Source organism: Mus caroli, chromosome 14 (genome assembly GCF_900094665.2).
Source record: "Mus caroli chromosome 14, CAROLI_EIJ_v1.1, whole genome shotgun sequence".
Classification (NCBI taxonomy): Eukaryota; Metazoa; Chordata; class Mammalia; order Rodentia; family Muridae; genus Mus; species Mus caroli.
Genome location: NC_034583.1, coordinates 15312695 through 15329524, shown reverse-complemented (window position 1 = coordinate 15329524; position 16830 = coordinate 15312695). Strand labels below are relative to the sequence as shown.

Genomic DNA, 16830 nt, shown 5'->3' with positions numbered 1-16830 from the left:
CACACACACACACACACACACACACACACACACACACACACTTGCTCTTAAGCCTTAGCTCCTTAGAAATGTATTATTTAAAAAAAATATTTCCCAAATTTTCACACTGAAACTTTTTAAATCACAGTTAGTGTGATATTGGGGCTCCATTTTCATTCATTGGATGGGCTGTGTGATGAGGTCTGTGACAAGCTCAGGTACCCAACATTTAAAATGTCCCTGTGTGCTGCTAACAGAAGGCAATGTTTAAAGCATATGTCAGGGCCACTGGCTATTCTTCCACTTGTATGTGTTGATTGTGTCAGTCTGTTAATATAACCCAGTGTGAAACAGCTTATACAGGTGCCCAGACAGGGCAAGCCTATGGCCAAACACTCGCACAGGAGGCCAGAAGAGAGATAACCATATGATGAGAGGGAGTTTGAGGTCCTCTGGTTCCTGTAGAATATAAGGTCTCCAGGAAGACAGTGTGATGAGCTATAAAATTATCAGGTCAAGAGTCAAAAATCCTGTTTTTTACTCCTGGTATCAATACTGCCACCAGCAAGCCACAGGACTTGAGATGCAGTCCCAGTGCCTAGAACTGTGTTTGGTACCCAATAGGCAACTTAAAAAAATAGGTTGAGTGGGTCTACCTGAGGGACCATGATGAACCAGTGTTTTCTTTTTCTCCCCCAAAACTCTTTTGTCTTTCACTTTATTTGACATTAAAAGGGCTGAAGTCTATATAATTAGCCTTGAGCTTAAGAAGAACTCTAAGCTGTAGCTCCCATGATTCATATTCAAGGTGAGATGATTCATATTCATATTGTTGGGACCTGAAAATATATGGCTTGGATATTGGAAGAAGAAAGGAATGGAATGGGTGTGCCCCTCCATCTCAGATCTGAATACAGTCAGAGGAAACCGTTATGCCACTGTACTCCAGCCCCACAGATCTAGCCTTACTGTGTGGAATTTTGGATTTTTCAGACAAGGAGGTAGGGAGTATGCTCTGTTCAAAATTGTTCTTAAGTGAAAATGCATCAAAACAAAATACAATGGATGTTGGGGGGACTTTCAAATAAGGAGGTTAGGGTCTCTCCAGGACTCTTCAAAGGAAGGAGACTTCCAGTACCTGATGCCAGGATGACATCACAGGGTGAAGAGTGGCTGTGCCACGGTTTCAGTTCCTACCCCCAACACCACAGTCCAGGCACAGGAAAAGCTATCCCAGACTACCTCTGAGATAAAAGAGATCCCCTCAGCTTCTCTGGGACTGAGTCCTTACCCCTGTTCCAGTTGTAGAATAAGAGATAGCAGAGAATAGAAGGAATTGGCCTGAGAAGTCACAGAAAATGAGTGGATGGAGATATAAGGTTCTGCTATATATGAACCTAATGCTAGCCATGAATTCTATACATAGCCCAGGCTAACCAAGAGCTCTCTACAAAACCCAGACTCTTCTACCTCAGTTTTTCAAGTGTTGCTATCACAGGTATGCACCACCACTCCCAACTCAATTAATTTCTTGCAGCCCAGTTGTGAACCTGGGTAGCTAGCCTGGCTCACACGCCCACCCACCCTTACATTCTTTCTCCTCTACACATGGCCCACAACCAGTTTTAAAATGTCACAAACCTACCCACTAAACCATATAGAGTCAGAGTCTTCTAATGCTGCTTCTGATGACACTTTAGGGTAGGCTAGGGGAGTACCAGCCATCCTCCCCCCTCTGCTCATCCAAATAGGATGATGCCTTCTCTCTTCAGCTTCCTCCAGTTAGGAGTAGACGCAGCAATGCACTATGGATCACAAGATGTGGGTTGCATAAAGACACCCCCCCTCCCTTTGGCAGAGTTAGGCCTCACTCCCAGCTTACCATTCTCTCCATAAACTCCAGTTGGCCTTCAGGATTCATCTTTTCGAAAATTGTCAGGGTGACATCTGCACTCAGAGCCTCTACAAGGTAACCCTGGGGCTGGACTCTCTCTTAGCCTGTCATGTGGAATGAGTCTTGGGGAAACTGAGGCAAGTATTAAGACTCAGAGCTATCCTTTGCAGTACAGATGCATACCCCCATCCCAGCCACCTCCTTGAAAAGGCAGCTGCCAGCCTCCCCCAACACCTATAGAAACCATCTTCATTTGCAAAATTTCACAGGTTCTCTAATTATTTTAAGAGGACTTAAAGAAGGATGTAGGGGGCTTTCTTTTATCACTTGCTATCCACAGAATGTTAGTGGCTCTGGCATTCATTAGTGCCACCCTCTCAATACCTCCCCCACCTCCACCACCTTATCCTCAAATAATTTCAAAAACATTCATATCCTAAAATGTTCCCTTCAATTTAAAAAAAAATTATCTTCAAGAGAAGAGATTTCTTTCCATCTCAATCCCACAACAAGGGGAATGTCAGCCCAGCTTTTTTTTGACAGACAAATTATTGAATCAAAGAGAAAATGCCATTAAGCTCACAGGTTAGCAAGTGTCAGGAATGGTTTAAAGAGATATCCCCATTTATCTTCCAAACATGCACGAAATGTCACTAATGTGTGTTTATCATGTATAATCAGACAAAGAAAATATCGAAATAAAGTACTCCTGCATACAATGGAAATCTCCTTCCATCCTTCAAGATATCACTACTATTCAAATAGAATAATAATGACGAAGCTGCTCTCTTGAAAATGGAAATCAAGTGAAATGTAGATAGAAATGATTTTTTTTTGGTAGTTGATGTACATTTCTAAAGTGCATTAACAGGAAATCCAGAACTTTTTAGGTCAATTATATTGTCAGTATTGTCAACGCCATTGAAATGAATACTGAAGCAGAGCCTGTTCTTGCTGGAAGCAAGCTACAGAAATCCCAAGATTGGAAATTTGCAGAGGAGCTAGAGACATTGGATGCCTGACATTGTTCAAAGGTGTGTGTGTGTGTGTGTGTGTGTGTGTGTGTGTGTTCCCATTCAAAATCAATCTAAGAAGCAAGAATTTCACCTTACAATAAAATCTCCATAGAGAGAAGAAAAAACAATTCATAACTCATCTAAAACTTGGCTTTATTTTACCTTTTCCTTCTTCCTCTATTATGACAGAGTTTACTTTTGTATGCTAGGTATCATGAGGATACTAGGTTCTGGCCCACAGATATATGCTTGAATTGGACCTCTCTATCACTAAAGATACACTTGCAAGACACAAAACATGAGCTTCCCATAGGAGAGAAGAGAGGCAGGTCCAACTTCCTGCTAAAATCGGAAGAGATCAAGCATTTCAACATGGGAAAATAAATTCACCGTTACTGTGTGACATGATTTTTCCAAGCTTTCTGGGTTGTGATTTTCCCAAAAGTAGTGGTCACGGCTGTTTGAGTCAATGGTACAACATTAACCAATAGTGCAATGACCTTGGTAGGCTGATAATGAAAAGGCACAATTAAATAGCTGTTTGAAAGATGCTCTTTTCCTTTTAGCTACAATCCTCTGAGTCTGGAACGTTCTGAAACCCTATATGGGAAATAGCTATGATCCTGAACATTTGTACACTGGGAGGCCAGAGAGTAACCACGCTCCTTAGCTAAAGATGGTAGACTCACAGAATTATAATATGTGGTGTCATAGCCTGGGTTCTCTGTAAGGCATGGTTTTTACATGTAGTTTTAGTCAAAGACAAAGAGGCCATGGGACAAGGCAAGGCTCTTACAAAGTGGGAGGGCATCATCAAGAGATCAAAGTCTAGAGCCTGAACTTTGTGCTTCCACCCTCCAGCTATGTGCATTCTGGATGACCACTTGAGAAATGGGATCACAGTTGCCCCCAAAGTATGTGGATTCTTAATGAGCTAATATCTATAACGTATACAAAATTTATATTGTACAAAATGGATACTCAGTCAATGCTGTCTGTTTATAATAGCTACCATAGTCTAGTTTTTCTCAGTTTTACAAATAAGGAAAATGAGCCTCAGACATTGGTGTAATGTCTAGGGAATGTATCAGTGGTGACTATAGGGCCAAACACCACCATCCAGAAGACATATCTAGCCAGTGTATCAGTTTGTATTATATGTGTGCTATATACAAAACATTAGGAAGCAAGTCAGTAAAGAGAAGACAAGTGGAACAAAAAACAGGAAGTCCTGAGAACAAAATACCTAAGAACAAGAGTTCACAATGGCTGAGGTAGCTACAAAGCAGACATTTGCTATGTCCCAGGAACACCATTAATTAATTTCCTAGCTAAGCCATTGCTCTTGCCTCAGTCTTAAGATGCTCACTGTCATAACTATCCTTCTTTGGGGCTTTGATCCCAGATTAATTCTGGAAGTCAGGACTGATCTTAATACAACTCTGTATTGTACCCACTGCACCCAAGAGAGGATCAAGGACTTCACGAGTGTGTTCCCCAATGTTTTCCATGGAAAAAAAGCATCTGGGGACATAGTTCTGGGATAAAACATCCTTGAAGGGTGTATGAGGGCATGAGTTCAATCCCAGCACTGCAACACAGAACAAAGAAGAGAAGAAAGGGTTAAGCAGCCAAGCAGATGACCTGACCAGTATTCTAGACACTACTCCAGAGCACTGAGTAGAGAAATCCCCAAGGCTGGTGGCCTGAGGTGAAATGAGAAGACGAGAAGCCATTTCATCCTCATTACACAATCTTCAGTGGGTGCTGGGACCATAAGCCATCTTAAGCAACTATTGTAAAGAGAGTCTCATTGCCACCAAGAAATATAACTAAGCCCCTGAAAGCAATGCTGCTCTCACTTCCCAGGTGTTAGCAAAGCAGATACCAGCCTTGGGGACACCTGAATCTCCACATGCCCTTTAGGTGACTTGGTCTAGGTTTCCTTTCGCTAGTTTTCCTGCTCAAAACTGAGAACAACATTCCCACCTTTCTATCTTCCTTTTAAAATAGACCTTCAAAGAGTAAATAAATATAGCCCAACCATTCCATTTCTGTTTATCCTAAGGATATAGTCAGAGGCATGTATAAAATGGAAATCGAATAGAGAGTAGAGCATATTTCATGGTACTAAATAAAGCAAGGAATCTATGGCATGAAACTAGTCACTCGCTGATATCACAATATATTCTTTATAACAAAACTATTCAGCTACTACATAAAGTTTTAAGGCTGATATTTAACATAGGTAAACATTCATAATCGGTTGGAAATAATACACTATTACTTGTACAGTGATCCCAGCTTCAGAGGTTAGTGTGCAAAACATACACATATAAGCATATACAAGGGCAGATACTTACTAGAAGGATACAAATGATTATTTTGGAGAAATGGAGAACACAGACAACTGTCATTTCCTTCTGGACTGATTTTAGAATTTTCTAGAATGATGTACATCATTTTCATAGCCCACAAATATTTTCAGCAACACTGGTCCAGCCTACTTTATAGCACTCTCCTGAAGTCAGTTTTGGGCAGGAATGTACATTTGAGGCAAACATCAGTAGATTCTTCTCCTCCACGTCCAAGATATTTCTATGCCGTACCATCCTCTACAAGTAACTGGCAAGGTTTCAAATTCCCCATTCAGAAGCAGCAGGTGCATCAGTTCACTAGGTCTGAGGATGCAAATTCTCATCAAAACACCAATAAACAGGGGAGGGTCACCACAGACTCCTCCTCAACAAAATCAATCAACTGGAGAAACTCTACACATGCCCCACAGATTCCCCACTGCCATCTACTGCAATTCAAACACTCTGTAATTTCCAACTAGCAGCTCACCTCAGTCCTGTCAATGAGACTTCTGGCAAAATCTAGAATGAGTTCATTCTACCTACAAGAAGACCATTCCCTACAAGCCGGGAAGCAGATTCTGTTACAGAAATGTTATGGCCTGATGATAGTAAAATACTTATCACTCTAGTGGCTTCAAAAGCATAAAAAGACTACATAATAAACACAGCATTTTTTTTTTTACCCACACATTCACACTTTCAAATTATATGTAACTCCATGGGCTGAACAGGAGACTGGAAACTGAACTCTCTTAGGGCATGAATATTCAGCAAGTCAGTTGGTAAGTTACCAACTGAAAACTCATTTCACTTCAGCAATTTTAAGGTCTTAGATATCCTAAGGATTTCCAGCATGAAAAAAAACCCATCCTTGAATATAGCTAAAAAAAGAAAAGGCCATTCAATGAACCAAGTTCATAGCAGATGATACAACACTTCTGTCTCTGCCCCAAAAAATGAACACAGCAAAACACCAATGAAAATTTACCACCAATGAAAATTCAGATCTGGGATGCAAACCAGTAGTGAGTATAATAAAACACCTATAATCACGTCTAATATGGAATCACACATATCCTAATCTTAATCTAAATTTAGCTATAAGTCTATAGAAGCAGATATAACTAGAGCTAGTAATCACTTAGTATGGTTTGGAATCCACAGCTAAAGTTTTTAACTTTTAAAGATTTGAACTTAGTCCAGGGGTCATTCTGCACACTGTAGGATTAGGTGGGACCAAGAAAGCTGGCCTGCTGTTAGATATGGGAGGAAGTGGAAGCTTTACATCCTCTGGATGGCAGGTGCAACTCTTTTGCTTACCTTTTCCAAGGAGACAGGAAAGTCAGTGTGGTGGTTTAAGTATGCTAGGCCCATGGGAAGTGGCACTATTAGGAGGTGTGGCCTTGTCGGAGGAAGTGTATCAATGTGTAGGCAGGCTTTGAGGTTTCCTAGTGCTCAGCTCCACTCAGTGTGGAAGTGAGATTCCTTCCCTCCTGGGTGCCTATGGAAGAAAGTTTCCTGCTAGCTGTCTTTGGATCAAGAGGTAGAACTCTTGGCTCCTCTACCACCATGTCTGCCTGAATGTCACCATGCTTCCCATCACAATGATAATGGACTGAACCTCAGAACCTATAAGCCAGCTCCTATTACATATTTGCCTTTATAAGCATTGCCTTGGTCATGATGTCTCTTCACAACAATGAAACAAAAACTAAGACAGTCAGATATGAATTGATCCAACCAAATATTTTTTTTGTTGTTTTTTGTTTTTACTTCATTCAGGACAAACACAAAGTAAATGCAAGCAGGACAGTTGACCTTGGTAGCTTGTATGAGGGCTTCCATAATGATCCACATGAATGAAGAATACAAATCTGAAGACATTTCTACTGCTTTTAAAAACAGTTGGCATATGAACATCATCATTGCGGAAACTATGAGTAATAATGGGATGATCACCCAAGTAAATGAAGCAAAGATCAAAAACGAGGCATGAGGCAGCCACATCCACTCCTTCCTCTTGAAAATTTAAATGAATACTCCTTGAGAGCAAACTACAAAATGCTAACTTTGAAGTGTTGAGTGGCAGAAAGAATTATGGGTTATTGTACTGTCAAAATGCCAGACAGCTGTATGTTGAGTTGCTGCGTTATTTAGACAATCAGAAACTTGGAAGCTAATGTGACATATTTCTTTTTGGTGTGAAAGCTCTTGACATGTGTCATGATAATTTCTAAAGGGACAAAATGTTATATAAAAGACACAATGCCTTCAGGACCTTCAGGAGGTGGCCTCCTAGGTAGAACATTCCTTAAAAAGGGGGATAGGACAGGAAACACCTGGACTCTCCCGAGATTGGCACCATTTTTTTTTTTCCTGCTCAGACAGCATGGAACACCCAGCCTCCTGTCTGCATTGAGCATGCCCAAGACATACTGTTCAAGTCAGGTGATGGAACACAGGTTGAACTTACCAGGTGAAGAACCAATTATACAGCTATTTATCATATTGAATATGGTGGGCATATTCACCAGATGCTGCTGAAGACTAAGCCACTTCATAACTCCACAGTGAATATGGGACCAAGATGCCACCTTTGTTCTTTGTAACTTAGTTTGTATTTCAGATATATTTCTGATGGCCCAGCAAGCAAGAGGTGGACTGGATGAGTAGATAGTCTAGAATCTACTTAAAGGGAATTCCTTGTTAGGCTCTTGAGTTAGAATCCGTACACAGATTGCTATAGAACAGGGAGTGGGACCTGATGGTTGCATCTAGATTCAAATCTTCAGGGGCTAGGGATATGGTTCAGCAGCTAAGAGCAAATTCTGCTCTTACAGTGAGGACCATAGTTTGGTTCTTAATACCTGAATTGCATGCCTTACAACAGCCTATAACTCTAGCCTCTGCAGTAGCCTGCAGTAACCTGCCTTCATGTGTGCATACCCACACACAACACACACTCATAATTAAAAATAGAATCCCTATGTGCAGACTATAATTAAAACACGAATATTAGTAGGGAAAGTAACACATTTAGTTTCTATTTATGATGAATCACTAAGGGTGAATAAAGTTTAGAAGAACTGCTTTGGATGGGGTTGATAACAGGCAGGTGCTAAGAGAGGGTGTCTGGTAAAGGATCAGGCAGGAAAACCTGTGTAAAACCCCATTAGGAACTTAAGGAGCTGTTCTGTACAGATTGTCCTTCTTTCCTTTGGAATTAATTCTGATCAACCAATCCATTGAAAACAAAAAGAGCTGGAGTGCCATAGGTCAAGTGTTGCATTCCTCCCCAAGAAGCACTTCAAAGCTCTAAGAACAGGCACTATTCCAAGGCCAGCACCACCATGTGCCAATAATATGACCTTGAACACATTAAGGAAGTACAGTTTCTCTAACTGCAAGATAGGGAGTGACAACGTCAGATTGCTGTTGAAGGATATTCTGGGCTAATTACTTAGAGCAGTGGCTGCCAGGGGGATGAAGAGTATGCGCAACTACTCAATTGTCAACACAGTATCTTCTCCCTCTTTCAGTGTCATTATGGCTCAGTTTATCCCCTTATCCACCTTGCCCACCAGGGGAAAAATGGTATTTCCCTTAGAACTAAGTTCTTCGCACTGTGAAGAACTTACAGTCCCTCTTGTTCACGACTCTATATAGAGACGGAGCCCACAGCAATAAAGCAGGCTGAACTATGCAGAGGGGCTAAACCATTCCTAAACAAGAATCTCTTGGGCTAAGGTTGCTCCCCACACATCTCCAGTATGAGTTGTAAGTAAAGTCGCACGCTGCTTCTTTTTCTTCATCTTATTAATTTTTATCTCTATTTGACAGTTAAACTTTTAATGCTAAGCTAATACCTTCTAGCATGAATATTTAGAAACCAATATGAATCCAGATGACTGACAGAGCAGACACCAGGGGCTGTACTTGCAGGCTATGGTCATTCAGATGAAACTAGTCTGCTCCTTAAAGCTCACAGGAAGCTAGAGATCGACCCACCAGTCCCCTGTGTCATCATGGGGTAGACCCAGATGTCTTAAAATGAGTTTGCCATCTCATGTTAACCACAAATTTAGGGGATACAAAACCAAAGTTGGCTTTTGCAGGACAAGGTCCCCTTCTCTGTTACCAGAAATCATGTCTCTCCAAAGTCTGAAAATATATATACCCCACAGTATATTAGCGCATTGAAGTATGATTATAAGAAATTCAATTTTTACAAATCATTATAGGGTTAATTCTTGCCTCCAGTACACTCATATGAAAAACTGGGCACTGATCTACCCAGTTCCATCCAACTCTTGTAGAGTCATGGCAGAGTATACTGAAATAGGAAATTTCTCGGTAAGATGAAAAGCTATTCTTCCCTGCATTATATTCATTGGCCAGCATATTTCTCAGTTTCCTTGATACATTAAAAGCATGCCTTTATTGATGATGGTGGGGAAGGTAACAGAACACCTGTAAGCAGGCCCCATTCATAAACCCATAGAAGATATAGCCACCCATGTCCAGTGACCAAATCACATGCTTTGCACTCTCTTTGTTTTTACACTTGCTAGCTTGTAACTTTACACAAATTCTTAACCTCACTGGACCCCATTTTATTTATGTTATTCACTGATAAATTTGTTGGAATTAAGTGACATAATACATACTGAACACATGCCCAGAGTCTGGAGCATAAACACAGCAAATCATTGAGTTATCGCCATCATTGACTTCATGATAAATATAATCATTGCTTCAACTAGGTTTTCTAAGCAGGTCCCCAGACACATCTTGAAGATGCCCATCCTTTGTCCACTCAAATTCATGCTCTCATAAGTCAGATATGACTCTCTGTTGAACACACAAGTGTTATTCAGGGACAGTGAGATTGCAAGAGGTAGTAGATGTTGTATGATACATCATAAGAAGAAAAGAAGTCAGAAATCTCACTCTAGTCCCAGCTCAACATTAACTACACTTCTCACTTCTGCAATACCATATAGTTATATTTAATAAAATGTATTCACCATATACCTATCATTGTCTATCTATATCTATAGATAGATAGATGGAGAGAGAAAGACTCCTAAAATAACCAAGTTCTCTGTTCAGATATCACATGTACTGTATGTAGTGTGTGTGTGTGTGTGTGTGTGTGTGTGTGGGTGTGTGTGTGTGTGTGTGTGTATGTGTGTTTCTCCTATAATAACCAGGTTCTCTGTTCAGATCTCATATACATGGGTATATGTATTTCTTCTGGTAGTACAGAATTGTTTATACTCATGTGAAATATTGGTTCCATTTCACAGGTGAGGTATCTGAAGTCCTCAACACTTCAAGTACCTGCCATCATAGCTGTCCTGCCTTAAGAAAAAATTGGAATCTCAGCCAGGTTACCAGAGCTCAGCCCTGAGCAGTCATACCCACACACACATACCAGTCTTCAGAAGAGCTACTTACCCACAGTTCCCCAGTCCTGATCTCTACCACATCTCTCATCCTGGTCTCAGCAGCCTCTGGCATTTCCCAAGCACACAGTTCACCAAACTGGACCATTTCCTCTTTATTATCTACACAAATATTCTTAATTATTTCTCCTCCAACCTGAAGTACTTATTTCTTATTTATGGGTGTAAATATAAAACCAGCAGGACTCATATTTCACAGGGAGCCATTCCAACAGCATCCAGAACCTTCCAAATTCAAGGAGCAGGAGAGCTGATTCTCTACTGTTTCATTATAAAGGGATTTACCATAAATATTAGAATTTGAATTCCACCCAAGTAATGCATTAATAGATACTAAACCATTAATAATTTCTGTACTTTTTCATAAATGGGCAAAATCCAATAAATAAACTATATCTCTTTTACAGCAGAGCAGGGTTAACAAGTATCAAGGAGATTTCAAAGACAAACTGCTGGTAGGGCCTGCCAGGAGCTAAGATTCATAATGAAACTACAAATTCTGGAGACCCATTTTTTACTGTCTGCCATGGCAAGTATCTAAAATTAAATGCTAAGCAGAAATCTGTCCTGGAGTCTGACACACAGCAGTTAAGGTAAACAATCTCTGAAATTAAAAACAGATTCTAGATAATAAATAAGTCCTTGTATGTCTCACTCTGATAACAGATACCTCTGCCTGATAAATCAAAGACCCAAGCCCTACAGAGCCTTTCTAAATTAGGCCAGATGATTCACCTAAAATATTTCATCTTGTGTGTCCTGTCTTAATGAACGGCAGTAATGAATAGTGCCTTAGCAGCGACTGCAGCAAGCCAAAAGCCTCCAGGCTAATTATACCAAAGGCCAGAAGAAGCTAGCTGCTCCATGAGATACTTGTGTGTTGGCAAAGTACAGGGGCCTAGGAGCAAAGGGGGTCCAGCATTGCTACTGAGCATCCAGGTAAATAATTCTAATTGGCTGCCAATTTCTTCTGCAACCATCCTAGCACTCTAGAAATCTGAGTATAGAGAGCAAAAGTGAACAGCACTGGAGACCTGAGGAATCTGAGCCTCCTTGTCTCTCATTATTTAGGTAGAGACAGGGCCTTGGGTATCTTTGCATCTCACTTTTCATATCTATGGAGTAGGGTTGACAATGCCTGCATAGCTTACCTCTTAGGACTGGGATGAAGAATAGATGGAGGTGCACATAGATGCACTGAAGCACATAGAACCCTCTGCTGTTCCCCATCACACTAATGTACAGGTATTTATTCATAGGTTTCTGTTAGATGCTGTAGTGACCAGAATAGACAAAACTGTCAGCTCTAGTGGAATGGAATTCTGCAAAAGGGCAATGCATATAACCTAAATATACTGGAAGATGGCGGCTAAATATACTGGAAGATGGTGGTACGTTTAGGGAGAAAATTAAAACAGATGAGGGAGTAGGGTATGCACAAGATGATACAAGTTTTAAAAGGAGATCGGAGATTTCATGGAGGACATAGCTTTTGATTAAAGACTAGAATAAGGAAGGACATGACCTCTCTAAACACTGCAGTAGAATAAAGGGAAAACTGGGAGCAGAGTAAAGATAGGCAAACGGTTCTAAAGAGCTCCAAGGATGGGCTAGAAGCTACTGGAGCAGAGAAGCTGAGACAAGAGACTAACCAAGGGCAAGGAATAAAGTAGCAGGGAGGCCCTTCGCCTCCAGGGAATGTGCAGAAAACAGGCCTTAGGGGAAAGTTTGAGCAGAGAAGTAACAGGGCCTAACTGGGGACATTTCAGTAAAATGTTCTGCACTCAATCTGCTGGGAATAATAACATGCCTGTTATTTGGTCATTATGCTAGCATTACTACGTTGCTGGGTGGCTCTGCTCTGAAGCAAGGTGAAACCTGACAGGAAGAGATGGAGAGATGATGGATACAAAACAGAGGGCCTTAGAGAGGGCTTGCCAATGTGTGAGTGGGACACAGAGAGACACGAATGTGATTCATTTGTCCGGTTGAGATCAGCGAGCAGCCTAGACACTCAGACCAGCCTCTGTGTATCCTGTTTAGACTATCAAGTCACATGACATTGGAGATGGATGGAAGAGGAAAAACAATGGAAAGAGAAAGAAAACCAGTTTCCCAATTCCCATGCCTTCCTGGCAGATACTGAAGTGACATAAGACCGCGGGTTCTGTGAGCCAGGCTTACAGGGCCTGGCTGTTCATTAAAAATGGAAATAAGTTTTCTTTTAAAAATGGGTGAGCATGGTTGGAAGCCCCACATCTATATTTTATTGACATTTGGTGTCAGTGCAAGTAGCAAACACATCATTCTTTAAAAAGCCATCTCACTCCATGTCTCAGAGCAGAAAATGACAAGGGGGTCATTCCATTAGTGATTGGAGCTGCTTTTAAATGGAACACACATAACCTGATTCCAATTAATGAAAGTATGCGGCAATTCTCACTGATGGTAATGTTGAACTAATGTTTAAATCTTGCTCACTCAAATTCACCAGCTCCTCAAAAGCAATGCTAATCCCTCATGAGAAATTAGGACTCAATGTTGCATTTTTTTTCTCCTGGTGACTTGGCATTTGTCCTAGGGCTACATGAGATTTCTGCTACCTCTGCAAGGAGTGGTAAGTCCACATGCATCCTAGTTGAATGTCTTTCTTTTACCACTCCTTGACCAAGAGCACAGATTTTCACAAAATCTCATACACATCACCACCCTGAGAGGCTTCAGAGTGCAAAGAATTTAGGCTCAAGGTCTCTGCAGTCCTAATACAGCCACTCTTGCTCAGAAAATAGAGTACAGTACTGAAGTCTGGCCATTCACACTATCTTCACAATGCCCTCTATGAGCATGGACTGCTTCCTGTTCTTCTTCCTCCTTCCCCTCATCTTATTCCTCCCCCTCTTCCTCCTTGCTTTAAGTTATATAGTTCCCACTGCTTGGAACAATGTCTGAAAATTGGTTTGAAGATCATAACTTTGTGACTTCCAGGGGGCAGAGGCCAGGGATGCTACTGAGTAACCTAAGATGCACGAGCCAGTCCCACATAACCAAGAAGTGTCTAGTTCAAGGTAACAGTAGCACCAAGGCACACAAGCCTGCCCTAAGCTGCCTAGTTTCTCCTCATATAGATTTTCACAGGGAATCCTATGCATATGTCACAAATAAAAGGCAGCCACCTGACATAATGTGATCCACTCAGAAAAATAATTTAAGATTTACTTTATAGATATAATATCCTACTAAAGGCAAATCTCTTCACTAAAAATAAGTCCCACATGTAATTGAAATGTTTAAGACATATTGGCTCCAAACACATGTGTTCTCTTCATTGTGATAGAAAGGATAGAAAGAGAATTAAAAAGAGGTTGGCTAACCTTCATGGGATTAAATGTGTGCTGTGGATATGGGCATTACAAATTCTCTTGGAGACTTTCAGCAGAAGGTAATATTGATAAGGGGAATGTTAGTAAGTCTCCTCAGACTCTGAAGACCATTACAACCATGGCTATTCACTCCTGACAATGTCCAAAAGGCTAAGCAGCAAGAAACAGGTGTTACCTGCATTATAAACTGGGCCTTGTTGTAGTGAGATGCTCAGTGGATGAGGGTAATGGTGCAGAGATTGAGTTTATACAGACACTTCCAGTGCCTGAGAGGCTGAGACCACAATGAGAGATGAACCCCCCCCCCCCCCCAGCTGACTCTGTAGGTACAAATCAATGACAATCTGGTGGACTCTGTAGGCAGCAATTTGTGAACCCCAGCCCACACTTAACTTATGTCACGGGCAAAGAACTCGGTGGCCACAGCAGTGGCTAGGTGTAACAATACCTAAGCATTTTCTTACAGCCAAACTTCTCAGGATCCTTCACTGGAATTTGCAGGTGGCAAGTTCCAGTGCTCCTGCCCTGAAGGAAAGGGAGACACAACTTCTGTCAAACTCATCAATATATGCTGTTTTCCCTTTTTATGAAACAAATAATAGGTTCTGGGATTATTGGGGGACAGACTGAAAATCAGAGTCTTAGAAGAAGAAATGTATCCTTATTATCAGAGAAGACAAGTGTTTAGAGAGCTCAAAGTGGTGAGGCCACCTACACTCAGGCAGAGGGAAGAAACCATATCTCAGTGATGTTTTAATCTGCTGTACTTATCACTCAAAAACAAAATGTTTATTCGCTGTCAGCCAAGCACAAATAAAAGAGAAAGTAAATATGGGCTCCCATACCTAACCAATATCTATCCGCTACTGACACCCTCTTGCAAAGGAAACAAAAAATACTTTTCTCTGATGGAGCCTTACTGGTTATTCTAACCACACTTCAGCATAAACCCATTGTCCAGTCACATTTTTTCTGAAATCAGTTGGAAGAGTACCCTCCACTACCTAACACCCTATCTCATGAATTTCATAGAGTAGAAAAGAACTGTGCGTATTATTATAATAAACCAATCTGAGTTCTTAGACTATAATGAAGTAGCCTTTCGTCTGAGTCATGAACATTTAATTATGTGCATGGAGGTTGGTTAAGGATAGTTCTGGATTAAGGACTAAGGATGAGTCAAACCTATCATCACAGCCCATACACTTGAGCTCGAGCTTCTCAAAAGGCAACTCAGGGCAGTTCATGTTAAGGTTGAGTTTCAAAATGCCAAGTGCATCCCCAGGAGTCTCCAGCACTGCCCAGTCGGGGCAGCTTGATTGGCATGCCATCTGAGCCCTTGCCTGGCTGTAGCACTACAATCATCCTATTGAACTTACTATGGACTCTTTTGATTATCCTGGAAGGGTTATGGACAAAAGAGACAAATATAGACCACTCCTGCCCAGACTGCATGAAGGAGTGTCCTTTTTAGTCTAGGACCTGTGTATGAGGCATAGTAACCTCCGGCTATAAGCAGACATGGCTAGCATCCTTGGTCAGCAGGCCTCTCAGGTCTTCCCAACCCCAGCTGGGAGGACAAAGTGCTGAGATGTCAGAAGATCCATGGCCTTGACTGCTCTTTCCCTCTCTTCAGATCAGGTCTCATGAAAGCAGTTCTGCCTAGGCCTCAGCTCCTGTCTCTTTCTTGTCTCCACTTCCTAGCTTGGGGCTCCTGCACACAAGATTCAGATTCCCAAGGAAAGCCAGGCAGCAGCTTCTTGACAGGCCCGAGTAGTGGTTTTCAGCTACAGGCCTAGCACTCACTGTCTTCTTGCCACACAAAGATGAGATCAGCAATGATCCAGCTCTATCAACCAAGTTGTAGTACTATGAAAGAGAAGACCACTGTGAATATGCTCCAACACTGATGTACTAGAATGATTTCAGGATGTATAGAGAGTGCCCAGCAAATGGCCTGCCATCCACTGGCTCCCCTTGCTCTAGAACTGCCTGGCCTGTACCTTACAGGAATAATAGCACAATGAAGATGAGAAGAAACCTCAAAAAACTTTAAAGTGTATGCATAATCACTGTACATACATGCATTCACACAGTAGACAAATATATATATATATATATATATATATATATATGACATACATATGTATTACATTTTAAAATGTATAGCTTCTAGATAGAAATAAAAGCTACTTTATAGAAAATAAATATGACTTATGTATCTGTATGTATACTTAGGTGTATATGTGAATGTACAGATCTACATACCATATATAGCAATGCACAGGTATATTCTGCAAAATACATTGCTAGATAATTTTGTCTCTGTGTAAACAGAACATACTCTACAAACTAGGCCACTGATAGCAATGACAGCCAACATAATCTCCCAGGAACACTTATAGACCCGTATCCAATCTGTTGTTGATCAAAATGTGGTCTGTTATGATGGTTCAGTGGGTAAAGGTGCTTGCAGTCAAGCCTGATGACCAGAGTTCCATTCCTAAAACCCCCATGATGGAGAAAATTGATTCCTACAAGTTTTCCCCCAACCTCCATACACATGCCATATCATATTTATGCTCAATGCCTCACACTAGACAGACAGACAGACAGACAGACAGACAGACACAGTAATATATACATTTATGGACACACACACACCATTGATAGAGAGTTGAAGCATAAACTGGTAAAGCTGCTCTATGTTCAGCCATGGACCCAAGGCAGGTA

General features: G+C 41.2%; 1 protein-coding gene and 1 long non-coding RNA gene across 2 annotated transcripts in view; one reads left to right on the top strand and one right to left on the bottom strand.

Moving 5' to 3' along the window:
* Lrmda (leucine rich melanocyte differentiation associated) overlaps nucleotides 1–16830 on the bottom strand; it is a 1019887-nt gene that overhangs the window by 486917 nt on the left and 516140 nt on the right. The window lies entirely within an intron of this gene.
* Nucleotides 1–16830, top strand: part of LOC110309281 — a 40443-nt gene that overhangs the window by 707 nt on the left and 22906 nt on the right. The window contains exons 2-4 of the long non-coding RNA XR_002379682.1: nucleotides 7634–7725; nucleotides 11125–11310; nucleotides 14154–14156. This is a non-coding gene — a long non-coding RNA (uncharacterized LOC110309281). The remainder of the gene's footprint in view (nucleotides 1–7633; nucleotides 7726–11124; nucleotides 11311–14153; nucleotides 14157–16830) is intronic.